Below are 17,796 nucleotides of genomic sequence, written 5' to 3' on the forward strand. Positions count from 1 at the left end.
ATCAAGAGTGTAACTCCCACGGGTTGAGATAAGAACCATCCAATAACTAAGGTATAGCACAAAACAACTACTGCTACCACCAATAATAATAATGATAAGGGAAATAACAACGGAAGAGAATACAACTGCTCACCACCTGCCAAGCAGTGCCCAGCCCTACCTGAGCAGTGATCTGGGTCTTCCAGGTAACGCCCCCCAGTTTATATACTGGGGCATGATGTGCTGTGATATGGAATACTGCTTTGGTTAGTTTGGGCCAGGTGTCCTGTCTCTGCTTCCTCCCAGTTTCCCCTCCTCCCTGGCAAAGCATGAGACTAAAAAGTCCTTGGTCAGAGTAAACATGACTTGGCAACAACTAAAACATCGGTGTTATAAACCTTGCTCCCAGGCTGAAAAACACAGCACTGAACCAGCTACTAAGAAAAAGAAAAATGACTGCTACAGCTGAACCCAAGATAATTTTTTAAATAGAATATGATAACTAATCAATTTCTGATTTTGAAAAAAAAAAAGGAATTCAACTTGATGTCTTCAAAACCCACTGAAAAATGTTAAATAAAAAACACAACTCTGACTTGATAATACACACATACATGTTTATCTCAGAGCAGATATCATGGAATCTAAACTGTCTTTGACTTATAATCCCAAAAAAATGAACATAATGTTGCTAGTCAGAAGAAAAAAAAGTATGTTTAGTGTAAAAAAATACTATATCATAGGACCTATCCAGTTAGTTAAAGACTTAGGAAAAGCTTAATAGCTATACTACAAATTAAAATGGGAATGTAATAATTTAATTTTGTATTACTTTCATTGTAACTGAAAAGGTGTAATGGGAGAAACCAATGTGGTTAGGAATGTGCAAGTAATGAAGCACCTGAAATTGTGAGCACATGGGTAATTAAAGGGAAACTAATCTCACCCAAAACAGCATTGGGTGTTCGCTAAGCAAACAATAATGTTAATCTTGCTATCCAATAAAATAATTTTCTATTCCAGACATTTTGCAGTTTTATAATGCATCATGTTTTGTCTGTTGCTGTGGACATTAATTGGAAAATATTGTTTCAGGACCTGCTGAAGGTGCAGATTGACATCCTAAAAACGCATTATTTAAAGGATAGCATTTAATTTTATTAAAATTGTGTTTATATTTTGTACTTATATTTCCTAGAAAACGTCATGCTTCTTGCATTTGCGATTGTGCTTTTTACTCATTGTAGCTACTCTTTGCCATTGTACATATGAAAATTTTATTAAATTTATGAACCAACATATATAAATATTTTCCATGGTTAATCCTTATAAAACCACTTTTACTTCTTTTGAATAGCACATTTTTCATATAGAGTGAAGAGGAAAGAATAAGAGCCACAATATAATTCTTTTTCTTAGAGTTCAATTTTCTCTTCCACTTGTGCAACCCCCAGAGTCAGGTATATCATTCAGCAGAAGCACAGTAAAAATTGGACTGAATCTAGGAAGATGTCATATTCCTGCATTTGAAAATGAATCTGCAAATAAGCCTGGTATGCATCACTCATAATTAGATGACAAGATGTCAGACCTCAAAATCAGACTGCAAAGCCTAGTGTCAAGACTCCTTGAACCTTGTTTTCCAAACACACATTAAAAAGGTAGGAGGGAATCCTATTGAAGGAGAGGCAAGAACTACTGATCTCATATTTATAATCTTCCTAACCTAGTTTCAGAAGTCCATAATTATTGCTTTGTTGTACTAAAAAAACACAGGTAATAAATTTTGTCTTTTGTACTTCTGAATATAAGTCACAAACACATACAGAGTAACATGTAGTCTGTTAGGTACATACTGTGGAATATTAAAAAAAACCAAAATAAAAAGCCTCCAGTTGCAGTTTTCAACTGTTGTGGTTTAAACCAAGTCCCCCAACTCCCGGAGAGTTAGGAAGGAAAATCCAAAGAATGTAGCCCCCACAGGTTGAGACAAGAATGCTTTAATTGCTAAGGCACAACACAAATCACCACTGCCATTACTACTACAAATAAAAATGATAAAGCCAATAACAAGCGAAAAGAATACAACACCCCACCAGCCACCAACCCATAACTCACTCCACCCTGCACGGCCGAGCACCGCGTGCTCCCTCCTCCATTTTCCTCCAGAACTCCACCCCTCCACCTCTCTCTCTCCCAGTTGCATCCTGGGCATCACGTGCTATGGGATGGAATACCTCATTGGCTAGCCTGGGTCAGGTGTCCTGTCTCTCCTTCCTCCCGGCCTCCCCTCCTCCCTGGCAGAGCACGTGCTCAGAAAAAGCCTTTAACAAAAACACCCTCAAAACATGCTCGCTATCAAGCAACTGTTCCCAGCCCAGAAGTCAAAACACAGCACTGCACCAGCTACAAGAAGGAGAAAAAAATGACTGCTACCGCTCAACCCATGACATCAACCTCATTTCAAGTCCTACTATAATTCTCAGTCAATGAAATACGGAGCTAAAGTGAAATAACTAGAGGGGGAACTTTTTATACAGTTATGATACAAATCTACCTACTTCCAAATTAATCACTGCTTAATTCAACTGTCATTGGAAGTGTATACTTTGCCAAGTGTTGCACTACGGTATTTCACATTAAAATTCTCTTTAATATTCCAGGATGCTGGTGTGTATATTAAACTTTTTTTTTTTTTAATACGGAGCTAAAGTGAAATAACTAGAGGGGGAACTTTTTATACAGTTATGATACAAATCTATCTACCTACTTCCAAATTAATCACTGCTTAATTCAACTGTCATTGGAAGTGTATACTTTGCCAAGTGTTGCACTACGGCATTTCACATTAAAATTCTCTTTAATATTCCAGGATGCTGGTGTGTATATTAAACTTTTTTTTTTTCAGTTAACTTTGTGGTTGTCATGGATTAAACCAAGTCCGCACAGCTGGTTACTCACTCCCCCCCCTTTGCTCCCCCGACTCCCAGAGAGCTAGGAAGGAGAATCCAAAGAATGTAGCCCCCACGGGTTGAGATAAGCACAGTTTAATAGCTAAGGCACAACACAAATCACTACTGCCACTACTACTACTAATAACAACAATAAAGGAAATAACAAGTGAAGAGAATACAACACCTCACCAGCCACCGACCCATAACTCACCCCACCATGCCTGACCGAGCACCGACCGATACCTCCTCCGTCCCCCCAGAGCCTCTAGCCCTTCCGGGTCTCTCCCGGTTACATCCTGGGTGTGACATGCTATGGTATGGAATACCTCATTGGCTAGCCTGGGTCAGGTGTCCTGTCTCTCCTTCCTCCCAGCCTCCCTCCTTCCCCTGCAGAGCATGAGTTCAGAAAAGGCCTTGGACAAACCAAACATTTGAGCAAACTCAAAACATACTTGCTATCAGCAACCATTCTCAGCCTGAAAGTCAAAACACAGCACTGAACCAACTACCAAGAAGGAGAAAAATGACTGCTACTGCTCAAACCAGGACAGTGGTGATTCTATATAATTTCCAAGTCATATCAATTTTTACTGAGCATAAAGTGCATTGCAGGAAACCAGGCAAACAGCATAATTGATAGTCACAGACTTGAAAGAAAAGTCTTATCAAATAAGTAGTCTGCTGCAGTATCTAGGTAAGATTCTCATTAGGAAAGGAAATAAACCCCCACTATTGTAAAGTGTTTAGATTTTTAATTTTGCTTTAATCAAAACCATTTTCAATTAATTAAAATATTCTGACATTAATCAGAAGCTGCAAAAGCAAATAATGAAAATAACTATCAATAATAGGTAGGCAACTGGATTTTCTCCATTAATATTTGAACAGAGAAGTCAATCTATAGTATTATTGATTGAACACGAAATAAAAAGTGTCTATTTTTCATTTGCTGAGTGCACATACCAATGTTCTGCACATCCAACAGGAAACAAACAAATTATATTCATGCGACCTCTTGCTGTGGTGACTTCAGATCTCACAGGCTAACTAGTCAGGCGAACTCTGAATCTGTATAGGAAAGCAAAAGATGAAGAGTCAAACAGCTTCAGGTACTTTACACTCATAATGCAACAGTTGAATTTTTTTTCCCTCAAATAAGATGTGAACTTGAATTCCATCATGGTTCAAGGGGTCATTCTGCAACTGTGTTCCAATGTCTTAATATAATACCCATTAAAAACCCATGGAAGTTTTAAGGGAAAGTAGATGTTTTTAACTGTGCTATCTAGACAAATTTGTCATCCAGAAGATTATTGGATGCACACTGACTTGATTTCTGAAAACATTCAAATACAGTTGTTCAAATGCACGCAAAGAGAGCATAAGGAAATGGCAATCATAGAATCATTTAGCAGGTTGCTAGCCCAGCATCCTGTTCAAAAATAGCAACACTGAAATGACAGGATTAGTCTGACTGGGTTTTGAAAATTTTCAAGCACAGAAATTGTGAATGATCTGTTAAAATGTTTCATTAGACTTGAAGAATTTTTTCTTTTTACTTCATTCAGATGGTCAATTTATAACCAGTGTCTCTTTTCCCTGCTGTGCACATCTGTAAAGAATCTGGCTTCCTCCTATAGCTGTCTTTCATTTAGCCATTGGGGGCTCCTCTTCAGCTCCCTTAAGCTGTCTCTTTTCCAGGGTGAACAAGCTGAACTTCCTCAGCTTTCCCTCACAGGGCAAGTGCTTCAGCCCCTGACTATTCTGATGGCTCTTTACTAAACTTACTGCAGTGTGTCAATGTTTTTCTTGAAATGCAAGTTCAAAACCCGGATGTTGTATTCCAGATGTGATATGATGACTACTAAATAAAGCGTAATAATCACTTCTTAAAGGCCACTGGCTGTACTCCTGTTAATATAGTGCTGTGTGCTTTTAGCCTTCAGCACTCATTTCAACAGACAGAAGTCCTGCAGTAATGTAGAAATTGCTTTTCAAAACTTGCAAAAAAAACTGATTTCAGTTGGAACATACAATGTAGGGTATTTTTGATGTGAAAGTTTACAAGTACACACATACACATATATACAAGTGTCTGCAGTATTTCCTCCCAGTATGAATGTACAGGATAGCTATACATGACATTCTCAAAGCCACCATCAGTTGTACAAAGCCCTAAACATCCTAAGATGAGATGGATGTTCCCCTTTTCATTTTCTAAAAACTTATCGTGGAGACGTTGCAAGCTTGATAACTGGCCTCTGTAATTTGTTCTGAAGAACATGAACTCATCATCATGACAATCAGTAGACTGCTAATAGAAACTCCTCCAACGTGCCTTTCACTGAACTCCCTTAGCAATTGTTACCAATGTTGAAGAACTAGTATTTTTAGCATATAAAAATAAAACTGAACCCAAATAGCATAAACCCACAGCTGTGTATATGGCACTGTAAACACTATATGATGAAAGTGCTATTTGCTTAGGATGGATAAAGAGATGTAGCTATTAATAAAGAAGGCTCTCTTTATTGATATGGTATTTTTTCACCTCAAGCTTCCTGTCTTAAGTCATGTAGTTTTAGTTGTACTAAAAGGTGAAATTTATTAGCTTGTTTACTTTAATCTGCTGTGACAAGAGTGAACTTCATCTTTTATTTTAATCTTCAGGTCTGATAAGATGCAAAATGAGACAGACTGCAAGGTCTCATCATGGTCAAAGTATTCACTGATATCCTCAAAATAACTTATCAGTTCATCCTCAGATAACTCACAGATGCATGATTTTCTGCCAGTAATGTATGCAAACATAGCTGAGCATGGATGTTTCCACAGAGCTGAGCTGCATTGCTGAGCTGTAATTAAAGCCTTATGATTCTTTGGTGATGATCTCAGAGTCAGGCGCTTATCACGTAAGGCTGCTATACACATCTCACCTACTTAGCACAACTTCAACTTACTGAAATGACTTTTTTTTTTTTTTTTTTTTTTTTTTTTCCCAGGGGGTGCACCTGAGATGAGAGCGTGAGCCTGATGCAGAAGACCTGATCTTAATTCTGTGTGCAGTTCTACTTCCTGATAATTACAGATCTGGAAGGAGACTTTATGGACTTTAATATCCTAGGGGAAAAGTCACAGGGAACAGTTATCTTTTTCTGGTTTGCCTTTAAAACTCAAAGCATATCAATTCCTATGAAACTTAGTGCATCACCTAAATGTTTTCAGAATACTCCTGCTGTAGTAAAATATTTTACACTGCTTGAAAATTATAACCACCTAACTTGAAAATATTCTATTTTGTAGCATAGGGGTGCTGTTAAGATGTAATGGATAAGAAACCTGTTTCATTTCTTTGGTGTGTCTTTTATTTGAGAAAGCAGTAAGTAAATGTTATTGTATCAAAATTCTGCTTTGCCAGAAAACATGCACTGAAACAGAAATTTTTCCCACCATTAAAAAATATGTTGACAGTCAGGATGAATCTATGAAGTTATAGGAATATTAACTAAAATAACTTTTGCCAGTTTCGTAGCTTTTTTATTTCTTTTAATACAAAGTACATTTAAGCATAACAATCCATGGGCTAAAGAGTTCAAGTCACAATCTTTCTTCTAGAACCATCCTCAGCTTTCCAATCAGCTTGCTTTCTCCCCCATCTTTAGAAGTATGGCTGTGGTGCCTGTAAAGAAAGAGGCTAAACACACACACATACACTGGTTTCACAACTAGTTCCACTTTATTCACTCAAGAATGGTAATATATAGCGTACAGATACAGGTCTGAGCCATGAAGCCAAACATCAACTACATCATTCCCAATTACTATTTTCAGTCACTATAAATTCCATTCTATAAGCAATCACTCCCCAGGCTGCTTCACAGCCCAGCCTTGCACTCAAACACTCCCTGGCTTACTCAAGACCCAGGTGCACTACCAGTAATTCTTCTTCTTCTTTAATTATCCACATGGCGGGAAAGCACTACTTGCAGTTCCCACATATAGCCCATAGGATCCTCACCACACTATGTTCATCCCAAAGAATGCATTCTAAAAAATGGCTAGAAATTGATGTTCAGATGCCGCATACCTCTTGAACAGTCTCATACTCATTCATGTTCCTATAGGTGGACCATTTCTCTTTGGCACATATAAGAAATAATTATGAAACAGAATCTGGACTTACATATATATGTATCTAAAAAATAGAGAGTCCAATAAGAACTACTTTATAACCCTTCCACTTATTAATACATTTTGACCTGGTATACAGAAACTATACATAAAAACCTCACTCCAGTATAGCAGTAGTCATTTAACATTATAAGTATATTTGCATGTATAGAGGCAGAATCCCCAGACTGCTTCAATAGAATTTGAACTGTTTTCTCCACCTGAGAAGCTGCACTCCACTTACACTGAAATTTTTCTCTAACCTGGGATCTTTCCCCTATAATGCAAAACTGTTACCCATCACATTAAATTAGTTAATACATTTAATGGGGCTTATTAGTGTTTCTTCCTTATCTGTTCTTCTCTGACTGGGTGAGGAAAGATGTTGCCACTATTCACATAAAGAATTTATTTTTTTTTGTTCTGTTCATGATTCTGTTTCTTATCATAGCATCAAAAACATAGCAACAGCATAGGTGTCAAACTGTCAGATATAATGCTTCAAGATTTCAGATATTTCATATTTCTTATGATTTGTCAAACACTGCATAGCTCCTCACAATCTTCTGATTTGTCATCAACTCAAATCTCTCTTTTATTGTACAGGGTAAAATGTATCTTCTGCTAAGCTCTACAATAGAGAAGGAACCCAAACAACATAAATTGGCTGAGGAATCCCATTTCCAGAATTTTGTCTTTGATATCTAAGTTTCTTTAGTCTGCTAATATAAACTCACTTTGTGGTAGAGTCAAAGAAAGGGAAAGATCATTAGCTAGAGGGCAAAATATCCATATAGGTTTACCCTGTAACATCTACTCTATAGTTTATACCCTAGAGCCTTCACTAATGAGGCTCCTGCATTCTACAGGGTTACTTCTAGTTAATGAAATTAATGGATCTATAAAATTTTTAATGAAAAATAGAGAATTAAAAGGTTTGGTATTATCTTTGAATTATCTGTCTAACTCAATGCTATTGTCAGAAACTGCTGAATGTCTCAACTATTCTGAGAATAATGAAATTTAGTGTCAGATTTTGTGTGCCTGTGTGATACCACCTTAGTTCCATTATGTGTTGAAAATGTGACAATTCAATACCAAAGTTCTCTACAAACAAACATCAAATCATATCTCTCAATGAAGCTTCAACACAGTAATATTGTGTCTGACCATTACATTTTGGACAGAGCAAATAAACATTTCCATGGGACAAAACTGTAATTGTTCTAGCTGAGAACAAGATCATATGAATGGCTAATAAATACTGGCAACATTGTGCAAGTAACGGACAATATCTAGATTCCTTCTAAGTAACCCAGGGCATTTACACTTCTGAAATATTCCGAAATATGAAAGAAACTGAAAAAGTCTATTATCTTAATAAGTTAGGTCACATAACATACTCTAGTTTTCACCAGAAGTTTTCCAGTATGGATACACATGTTGTCTAATATTGTGTCCATATAAATCAAGCATTCCACCACAATGTGATCACTGCCTGACTTAAGACAGCAAATCCACATACTCAGACATGTGAATACTGATGCACTTAGCTCAGTTGAACTGAGTAAGATTTAAGTGTTGTTTTTGCAACTGTGCATTTATTAGACAGGTGCTTTCATAAACTGAAGAATATCTATGACTAAAAAACAAAAATAATATATGCATCAAATACTGCAGTAGAGTACATACATTTTACAGGTGACCCCAAGAAAAGTGTTTCCTGCCTGTCAAGGAAAATAGCTTCACAGAAAAACAAGTTGTCATATTATGAGACCATTAAAGCAGAATACAACAAGAAAAACACCAATTATGTGAAACATCTTCCTAGAAAAGCTAGTATTTAATATTTATAACTTTGTCTATGGAGATTTCATTTTCCACAGAAAACAGAACATCTGAAATGAGACTGCTAACCTGTTTTACTTGTTTTTTTTTAACAATTATTACAAATATAACCCATATCCCTACTGAATTTAATAATTGAGTGAATAAGCGTATGGTGTCCACTAAATCTCTTTCATATACCTTTCATACGTGAAATATCCCAAACTCCAAGCTCTAGTAGAACTTCTTAAACAAGGTTATTTCTTAAAAACAGCTTCTAATATTTTTATTTAATTTTCCTCTTAAGCAATATTTCTTTGCCAACATCCAAAAAAGTATACTTTAGTACATATCTTTGGTTTTTATATTCTAATTACTCCTTTTCATATTACTTTTCTGTTGTTGCATACCATCTGTATTTCCTTGTTTCATCTTTTATTTCTTAGGAAAAAATAGGTTATGAAAATACAAAAGAAGTACTATGTATATATTTCCTTCTACTCTGTTCATTTATTAGAAATTGTTGCTATTACTCTTATAAAAATTGGATTCCACTTAGATTTCAGGTTTAATAGCATATTGTGATAAAGGAAAAAGGAACAGAAAAATTATAATTTTGAAAAATTACATCCATGCATCGTATACAACATTTTTAGGGGTTTATATACATTTTCATTTATATTTAACATGTATGCAGCTATGTCCTTATTAAAGATCAAAATTCTAGATAACATATATCACAAATTCTTCACATGAATCCTATAGCTTCTGCAAGTTCCTGTCATTGAGAGCACTTAATTAATTTAACCCAGAGAAGAAAAACTGGCCTATTTTCTTTGCAGCTGAACATTAATGACACTTTAGAAATAGTATGATGGAGCTCTCATGGATGTCACTGATGGAGTCCAATACTATTGTTTGCTGACTTGAAGGCCAAAAAATACAACTATGGGTGCCCTTGAGAAGAAGATACACTCTATAATGTGAAATTATATAGTTTAAAGTTTTAGAGTTATTTTTCATTAATATAGTGTCTCTCAGAGGGATTAGACTATACCTGTGGCAACAAGATTAGGGCCACAAGAAAAACTATGGGTATATTATGAATAAAAGGAAGATGAGGGAAGACATGTGCCCCCTCTGGAAGGAAACAGGAGACCTTGTCACCTAGGACATGGAGAAAGCCATGAGGTACTTATTTAGCAACATTTTTTGCCTTGGTCTTCACCAGTCAGAGCTCCAACCACACTGCCCAAGTCACAGAAGTTTTCAGAATGAAGAACAAATTCACACAGATTATCAGGTTTGAGACCATCTAAGAAACATGAAGGTGCACAAGTCCATGGTCCCCAACGAGATGCATCCAAGACTCCTGAGGGAACTGGCAGAAAAAGCTGCCCAGCCACTATTCATCATATTTGTCTACGCTTCTAATAGTTTTATGAATAAATAATGGAGTATATAGAAACACATAAGTGAACATTACATCCATTGTCTCCTACATCAAGTATTTCTGTAACTCTTCTTTTATATTGAGTTTACACGCTGTGAATGTCTTTATGCAATTTCCTTAGTAATAAAACCAGCAAAAGTACAGGGTCCAAAAATCAGGAATTAAATTAAGAACCTTTTAAAAGATATCGTAACAAAATAAGATAGATCAGAACCCATTTTTAAAACATATAACAGATTCAAATTTTCTCCAAGAACTTCAAAATCATGAAAAAGAAAATCCAGTGCCTAAAATGCTAGTAATATCAAATTGTTTGCTGCCATGGAAACTGACCAGTTTAAAGATGCTTGAATTTCTGTGTATAATTTTAATACACTTTTTATTTATTTATTTATTTATTATACATTAGACCATTATGTAAGAATAGTTTTTTTCTGAGGACTTATCTTGACTAGTCATCCATAAACTGTTACTAAGATGAAGAGTATGGAAATCTTAGAGGCTTAAATTCCTGTAATATTAGTTATTATTTAAGAATATTTAGTTTAAAATCTAGTGCTCTTGTATAATAAACTGAAATCCTTCAGACTGGGAAGTGTCCCACACTGTGCAGTGGGTGTGGGGGCGCTGATCCTTCTCCACACTCTGAATGGGTCACAGGAGAAGCCACAGGCCCTCCAAAGGGTAAAATAAGAATTAATTTTGTTGCAAACTTCCCTAAAACTGTGTCAGCAGGTACAAAAGTCTTGGCAAATTCTTACTCTTATAAGGGATCCAAAGTAAATGGAGAAAAAAAAAAAAGAAAGGAAATAAAAAATAAAATAGGCAGGATCACCAACCTATGGCACTACAACATCTCTTTCAGCAACTTGAGGCCCTTTCAGCCACATCTCTTCTCACTACTTAACCCCCTCAGAATCAACAACGAAGAGACAGCCACCATGGCTCTGCAGGACCTTCTATAGGGTCAGGGTTCTCCTGGAACCTCCCACAGGCGGAGGTTCACATTCACGCTCTCACGTCCACGGGCAGATGTTCTGGAAGGTTCCAGGCAGTGTCAGGGTGTCAGGTAAACCTCAGCCGCAGTTCACGCTGTGTCCTGGCAGGCACTGCAGTGTCTGTCACTGTCTCTAGGCAGTTTGCTGCCAGGGCAGTTGATCTTTGTGGCCTCAGGGCAGACACCACAAGAAAACCGATCTCCACCTTGGTGGAGAATGGTCCTGCTCTGCCTCCAGCATCTGCTCAAGCTACAACGCGCTGCTCACTGCTGACAGGCTCAGGCTTCCTTCAGGGCTGTCTGTCTGCTGAGATGCTTTGCCACAGCAGAAAAAGGTTCTTTGTACCATCACAGGAGCTGAGTGGCATTCAACCAAACCAGTAATTAAGTGGCATTTGAGCAAGTTCAAACTGCCTGTTGGCTTTTTTTACCTATTTAGTAAAACCACCCTTCTTACTAGATTTTCACATTTGATTTTTAAGCTGCTCCTAGCAAAGCTCCATCTTCCATTTATACCATCAAATGAATCACCACTTCTTACAGGCATGCCAGCATTGCAGAGCAACTTTTGGCAAGCTATTTATATGATACTCATTCAAAACCTATTTTCTATTAATGCAAATTACCCAACCACCAAGCAAAACTATTTATACAACCAACATGATATGTCCTTTATTGGTAGGAATACTCAAAAAATAATATTTCTGTATTGCAAAATTTAAGAAACATAAGAACATTGTTTCAATTACTTTGAAAATAAAACTTAATCTTGTCCCTCAAAATATGAGAAAAAGAAACAACCTAAATTAACTAATAGACAGACTGTTTGGGAAATTCTAGTTGAAGAACAGATTAATGAGCAAAATCTGCTGTGTTTTCCCTGCTGTCTGCATTGGGATTTTGCATGTCTTTTACCCGAAAGTGTTTGATAAAACCAAAACTACACTCATTTCCAAGAGTAATTGTCAACTAAGTACCACACAGCTGCTTGGTCACTCTCAGGAGGAGAATCTGTAGGAAGTAAAACATGCAGATTGAGATAAGAACAGTTTAATAACTAAGATTAAGTAAAATATAATAGAAATAATGAAAACAATAATTATAATAACAATAGGGAGCAACACAAAAAGAGGAGAAATAAAAATTCAGAAAACACAAGTGAAGCCCAATACAATTGCTTACTGTCTGTTAACCTATGTCTAGCCTGTCCCCAAGCAGCAATCAATGGCTCCCCACTAACTTCCCCCAGTTTATATACTGAGCATGAAATTCAATGATATGCAATACCTTTTTGTCTAACTTGTGTCAGCCATCCTGGCTCTGCTCCCTGTCAGCTTCTTCTGTCCCTCTTCACTGTCAGAGCACGAAATACTGAAAAGTATTTGATTTAGAATAAACGCTACTTAACAGCAACTAAATAGTCAGTGTGTTATCAACATTTCTCTCACCATAAAGGCAAAACACAGCACTGTGCCAGCTACCTGGAAGAAAATTAACTCTTTCCCAGCCAAAACCAGAAGCACCAGTATTAGTACTGTGGTTACAGTTTACAAATTTTTTCTTTCAACTTTTATATAACAATGTGGTTTTGAAGGTACAGGACCAAAGACGCAAAGCAAGTTATCCCATTTCCTCTGCTACTGAACTATTTCTTAAAGTGTATGTGAGACTACTCTCACCTCAGCCATTAGTTTTTAAGTCATTAAGACACAGTCAGGAATATGTATGCAAAACAGAAATCTTTAGATCCAAAATGGGAAATAGGAAAGCGTAGATATGTGAGACCCAGACAGAAACATCAGACATAGACTTTTCATGATGTATACAATTGCTTCCTTGGTAAATTCAGGTTTTAAATTATACATCGAAGTCACCTATTACCTTTCAGTAGGTTTATAGGTACTTCATCATTAAAGGCAGATGCAGAGTCTAATTTTGAGTACTGAGGTATATGAATTGAAGGTACCAATATAAGTGAACTCATACTTTGACTACAAATTGCACAATTTTTTTTGAGCTGAAATATTGTAAACTTGGTTCTGACTGTATTGTATGAGTCCAAAGAATACGTGAAACAAAGAAAACCTACACATCTGTATAAATACATACATACATATACACATGTCTACAAAGTCTTAGTTCAAAGCCTAATTTCAATCATTGAGAAGGTAACGGTCTCAGGTTTAGCCAGAAGAACTGCAACAGATTGTTGCCTGTTATTTGAAGAAGCAGTGTAATATAAGGAATATTTTTTCAGGAAAATATATTTCTCTTTGAGACAACCCACAAACGCAGAGCTGGGGAGAATTTCTGAAGATTGGGATGTGATTTCCTGTCATTGTGCTAACCTGCTAGAGATCTAGAAACTGCTACTTAAGTTCTTATCTTATGTTGGGTCCTGCCGTTGAATGGACTCAGTCAGAGATCAATATGATCAGACAATGCAAAGCATTAACTCCTTATATACTATTGCTTACACACACCTGCAGCAATTTGGCATATCATGATTGGATACTCGTCTTGAAGACCCTTAGTGACTAACATATAATTGGTTAAGCACAGGTGTGAGAACTTAACCTCAAAAGCTTGCCAACAGTCCACAGTTCTCATAACCCAGTGAATTACAGCTTCTTATCTTGCTTGCTTAAGCTTCCTTGGAACTCTCATGGCCTTGCTGTATCTTTTGGAGTTACTCAGAGCTCATGTACCAAATATTCATTCTCCTGTGAGAACACTGTCTCCACAGGGTCCCTTATACATACCTGCCTTCAGGGATTAAAAAAAAAGGCAGTGTTTTTCCATGGAAGATTCAAAGCTTTGCAAGAAATCTGACCAACTGTCTAATTGTTAGCCTTACAGAATGTTAAACTGAGATCAAATAAGTACTGGAAAACATTACAATTAGCTTATATTTTTTATCTGCAAGTTATGCAGGTGTCTAATTATAATACAAAATCATTTGCATTCACATCTAGCAATGCAATGCCATGTTATGCAAATAATAAAATCTATGCTATCGTCAGATATTTATCAAAAAAATTTATCCTCCATGTTAAAAATATGGATATTAACTAAGAATATGTAAAGCTTTTTTCCCCTTTAATAAACAAATTACCGCAAGCATGTTTGATGTAAAAAGAAAAATTAAAAACCTGGATTGCAGAATTCTACATCAAATGACAGCCACATAGAAATAAGGATATGAATATTATATTTGTAATAATTCAGAAGTATATCAGGAATTAGATAAATAGCTTCTATTAAAACATACAAAAGTTTTGACAAAAAAAAAATCCTTAATTATTGACGTAACTGGTTTTAAAATTTGACATCTAAGACTCTAAGACAAAACATATTAATTCCAAGCTTCCAGGCTTCAAGCATTATGGATCTAATACTGAACATAAAAGAAGACTGTAATTACTTTTCAGAGCAAATGAACTTAAAAGTTCACCTTTATAATCAGAGCAATGGATGAAATTTTGTTAAGAAGCTGTATTGAAAACGGAAATAATTTAACACAGTAGAAAATGCACCACTGAATACATTATCTTCTTTAGAAGAGATATTTTTTAATATTAAAAAATTGTGTTTTGCATAAAATTCTTTATGAGAACGTATACCATACTTGGTTCATAGATTGCTTCTTAACAGCCATAACATAAAAGTAGTCAAAAAAGCCTCAACAGCAGTTCATACAGCAAGAGAAGTTTCTTCTTTATTTGCAGTTTTAATATTTGATGATATAACAAAGTTCTAATAATTTCTATAGTTTTTTTAAAATAGCCTTTAGTTTTATAGAGTGGCTGATTGTATGTCTATGTTACAGTTTCAGTCCGAAATGAAGAGTGCTTTTAAAGCTAACCATCCCCATATAGCGGGGTTTCATTCACTTTGTAGCACAGTCTCAGAGCACAGCTGGGTTCATTTCAAGTGAAACTACTCTGAGGCTGCACACTGAAAGTACACCAAATGAACTCCAGTCTCTAATGCTTTTCAGTCCATGAAAGCATTCTGAAGACAAGCTGAAGTAATCCACAGGAAACATGCTAATGATGGTTGTCAAGATACTGACAACTGCTTTGATTTACAAGCTCATTTCTATTGTACTGGTTAAAGTAGACATAAGCAACAAGATTCCCCACTTCAGGTCTGCAAATTTATCATGTTACAGTACAACCAATGAAAAATGCATATGCTTTTCTCTAGAGAACACACAAGTTCTCTCTCCTTATCACTGTTTGAGCATAAGTACCTATCAAAGGTTCAAATAGTAGGCACCTTGTGTAGTTGTCATGGGTTCAGCAGTAGCTCATGCTCTGCCAGGGAGGAGGGAGAGATAGGGTGCCTGGTCTGGGCTAGTAGAGGAAGTATTCCATACCACAGCACATCCTGCTCGGGGAGGGGAATGGAAGCTGGCCGGAAGGGAAGGGGTTAACACTCCGGGCTGGGCTCGGAGAGGGAACTGGAAGCTGGCCAGGAGGGGAGGGGTGAGCTCTCTCTTCGGGGCTGGGCTCCTGGTGGCAGGTGGTATCATATTCTCTCTCCCTGTTTGTCTCCTCTAACATTGATTTTTATTGGTAGCGGTAGTGATTTGTGTTATACCTTAATTGCTGGACTAATTTTACCTCAATCCGTGGGAGTTGTATTCCTCCGGCTCTCCTTCCCATCCCTCCGGGTGTGGGAAGGTGGGGGGGGGGGGGGGGGGAACAAAGGGGGAACTGTGCAGATTCAGTTTAAACCACAACAGTTTTTGGCGGCCAATATGGGGCACGAACCCACGACCCTGGGATTAAGAGTCCCATGCTCTACTGACTGAGCTAGAGGACCAATTCGTACCAATATCGGTCGCTCCTGTACACAAGAGAAAAACCAGAAAAGAGGCAAGAAGGAAGAGGCAGGATGAAGAAACTATGCATCCACTACCTGGTCTAGTATCTGATCAGGGGTCATCATCACATGATGAAGAAGAAGAGGTGACTTCTCGATCTCAGACCTCAACTGAGCTGTGGAATATGCGAAAAGATTTCACCCGTCAACCAGGGGAGCACATCATCACCTGGCTGCTCCGATGTTGGGATAATGGGGCCGATGGTCACGAACTAGCAGGTACAGAAGCCAAGCAGCTGGGATCACTTAATAGAGAAGGGGGAATTGACAAAGCAATTGCAAGAGAGAAAAAGTCCCTCAGTCTTTGGAGGTGGCTTTTGGCAGCTGTGAAAGAAAGGTTCCCATACAGGGATGATGTTATGAGTCATTAGGCCAAGTGGACTACTATAGACAAAGGCATCCAGTCCCTGAGGGAATCAGCTATCGTAGAGATGATCTACCACACCAAGCCGAATAATGGGAATGTACCCAAAGACCCAGATGAAGTCGAATGCACACGACCCATGTGGCGAAAACTTACACGAAACGCACCGTCGTCATATATCCATCCATTGGCAATGGTAACCTGGAATGACATAGCACCACTAACAGTGGATGAAATGGTTCATAAACTCCGAGAATTCGAAGACAATCTTACCCCTTCCATCATCTCAGCTGTGGAAAAACTGTCTCAGGATCTCAAACAGTTGAGGTACGATCTGTCTGATTTATCTAGCTCCTCACGTGTGCAAACACGCGTTTCAGCTATTAACAAAAGGCGTCCTATTGCTCGAGAGAGAAAATATATAAGATACACACCACGGGCCACCCTATGGTTTTACCTGCGGGATCACGGAGAAGACATGACAAAGTGGGATGGAAAACCTACTTCAGCCTTGGAGGAACATGTGGGTGAATTGAAGAGAGGAGCAAGGGCCAAGACTGATCGCCCCATGAGAGCTACAGCTTCAGTCTCTGGTGAACAGGTTCCCAGATGGAGTGGAAGAGCTGATTTTACTCCAGCTCCTGTGATAAAGAAGAATAAGCCCTTTCAACATGACTTAGGTGTCCAAGATTGTGACGACGATGACTATTAGAGGGGCCCTGCCTCCCAGCCAGGTGGAGGTAGGGGACAATCGTATTTACTGGACTGTGTGGATCAAATGGCCTGGCACATCAGCCCCACAGAAGTATAAGGCTCTAGTTGATACCGGTGCACAGTGTACCCTGATGCCATCGAACTGTCAAGGGGTGGAACCCATCTATATTTCTGGACTGACAGGAGGGTCCCAAGATTTGACTGTACTAGAGGCTGAAATTAGCCTGACTGGGAAGAAATGGCAGAAGCACCCCACTGTGACTGGTCCAGAGGCTCCATGCATCCTCGGCATGGACTACCTCAGGAGAGGGTACTTCAAAGACCCAAAAGGGTAGCGACGGGCTTTTGGTTTTGCTGCTTTGGAGACTGAGGAAATTGAGCAGCTGTCCACCTTGCCTGGTCTGTCAGAGGATACTTCTGTTGTGGGGTTGCTGAAAGTCGAAGAACA

The sequence above is a fragment of the Melopsittacus undulatus genome, chromosome 7 (assembly GCF_012275295.1).
Source record: "Melopsittacus undulatus isolate bMelUnd1 chromosome 7, bMelUnd1.mat.Z, whole genome shotgun sequence".
NCBI lineage: Eukaryota > Metazoa > Chordata > Aves > Psittaciformes > Psittaculidae > Melopsittacus > Melopsittacus undulatus.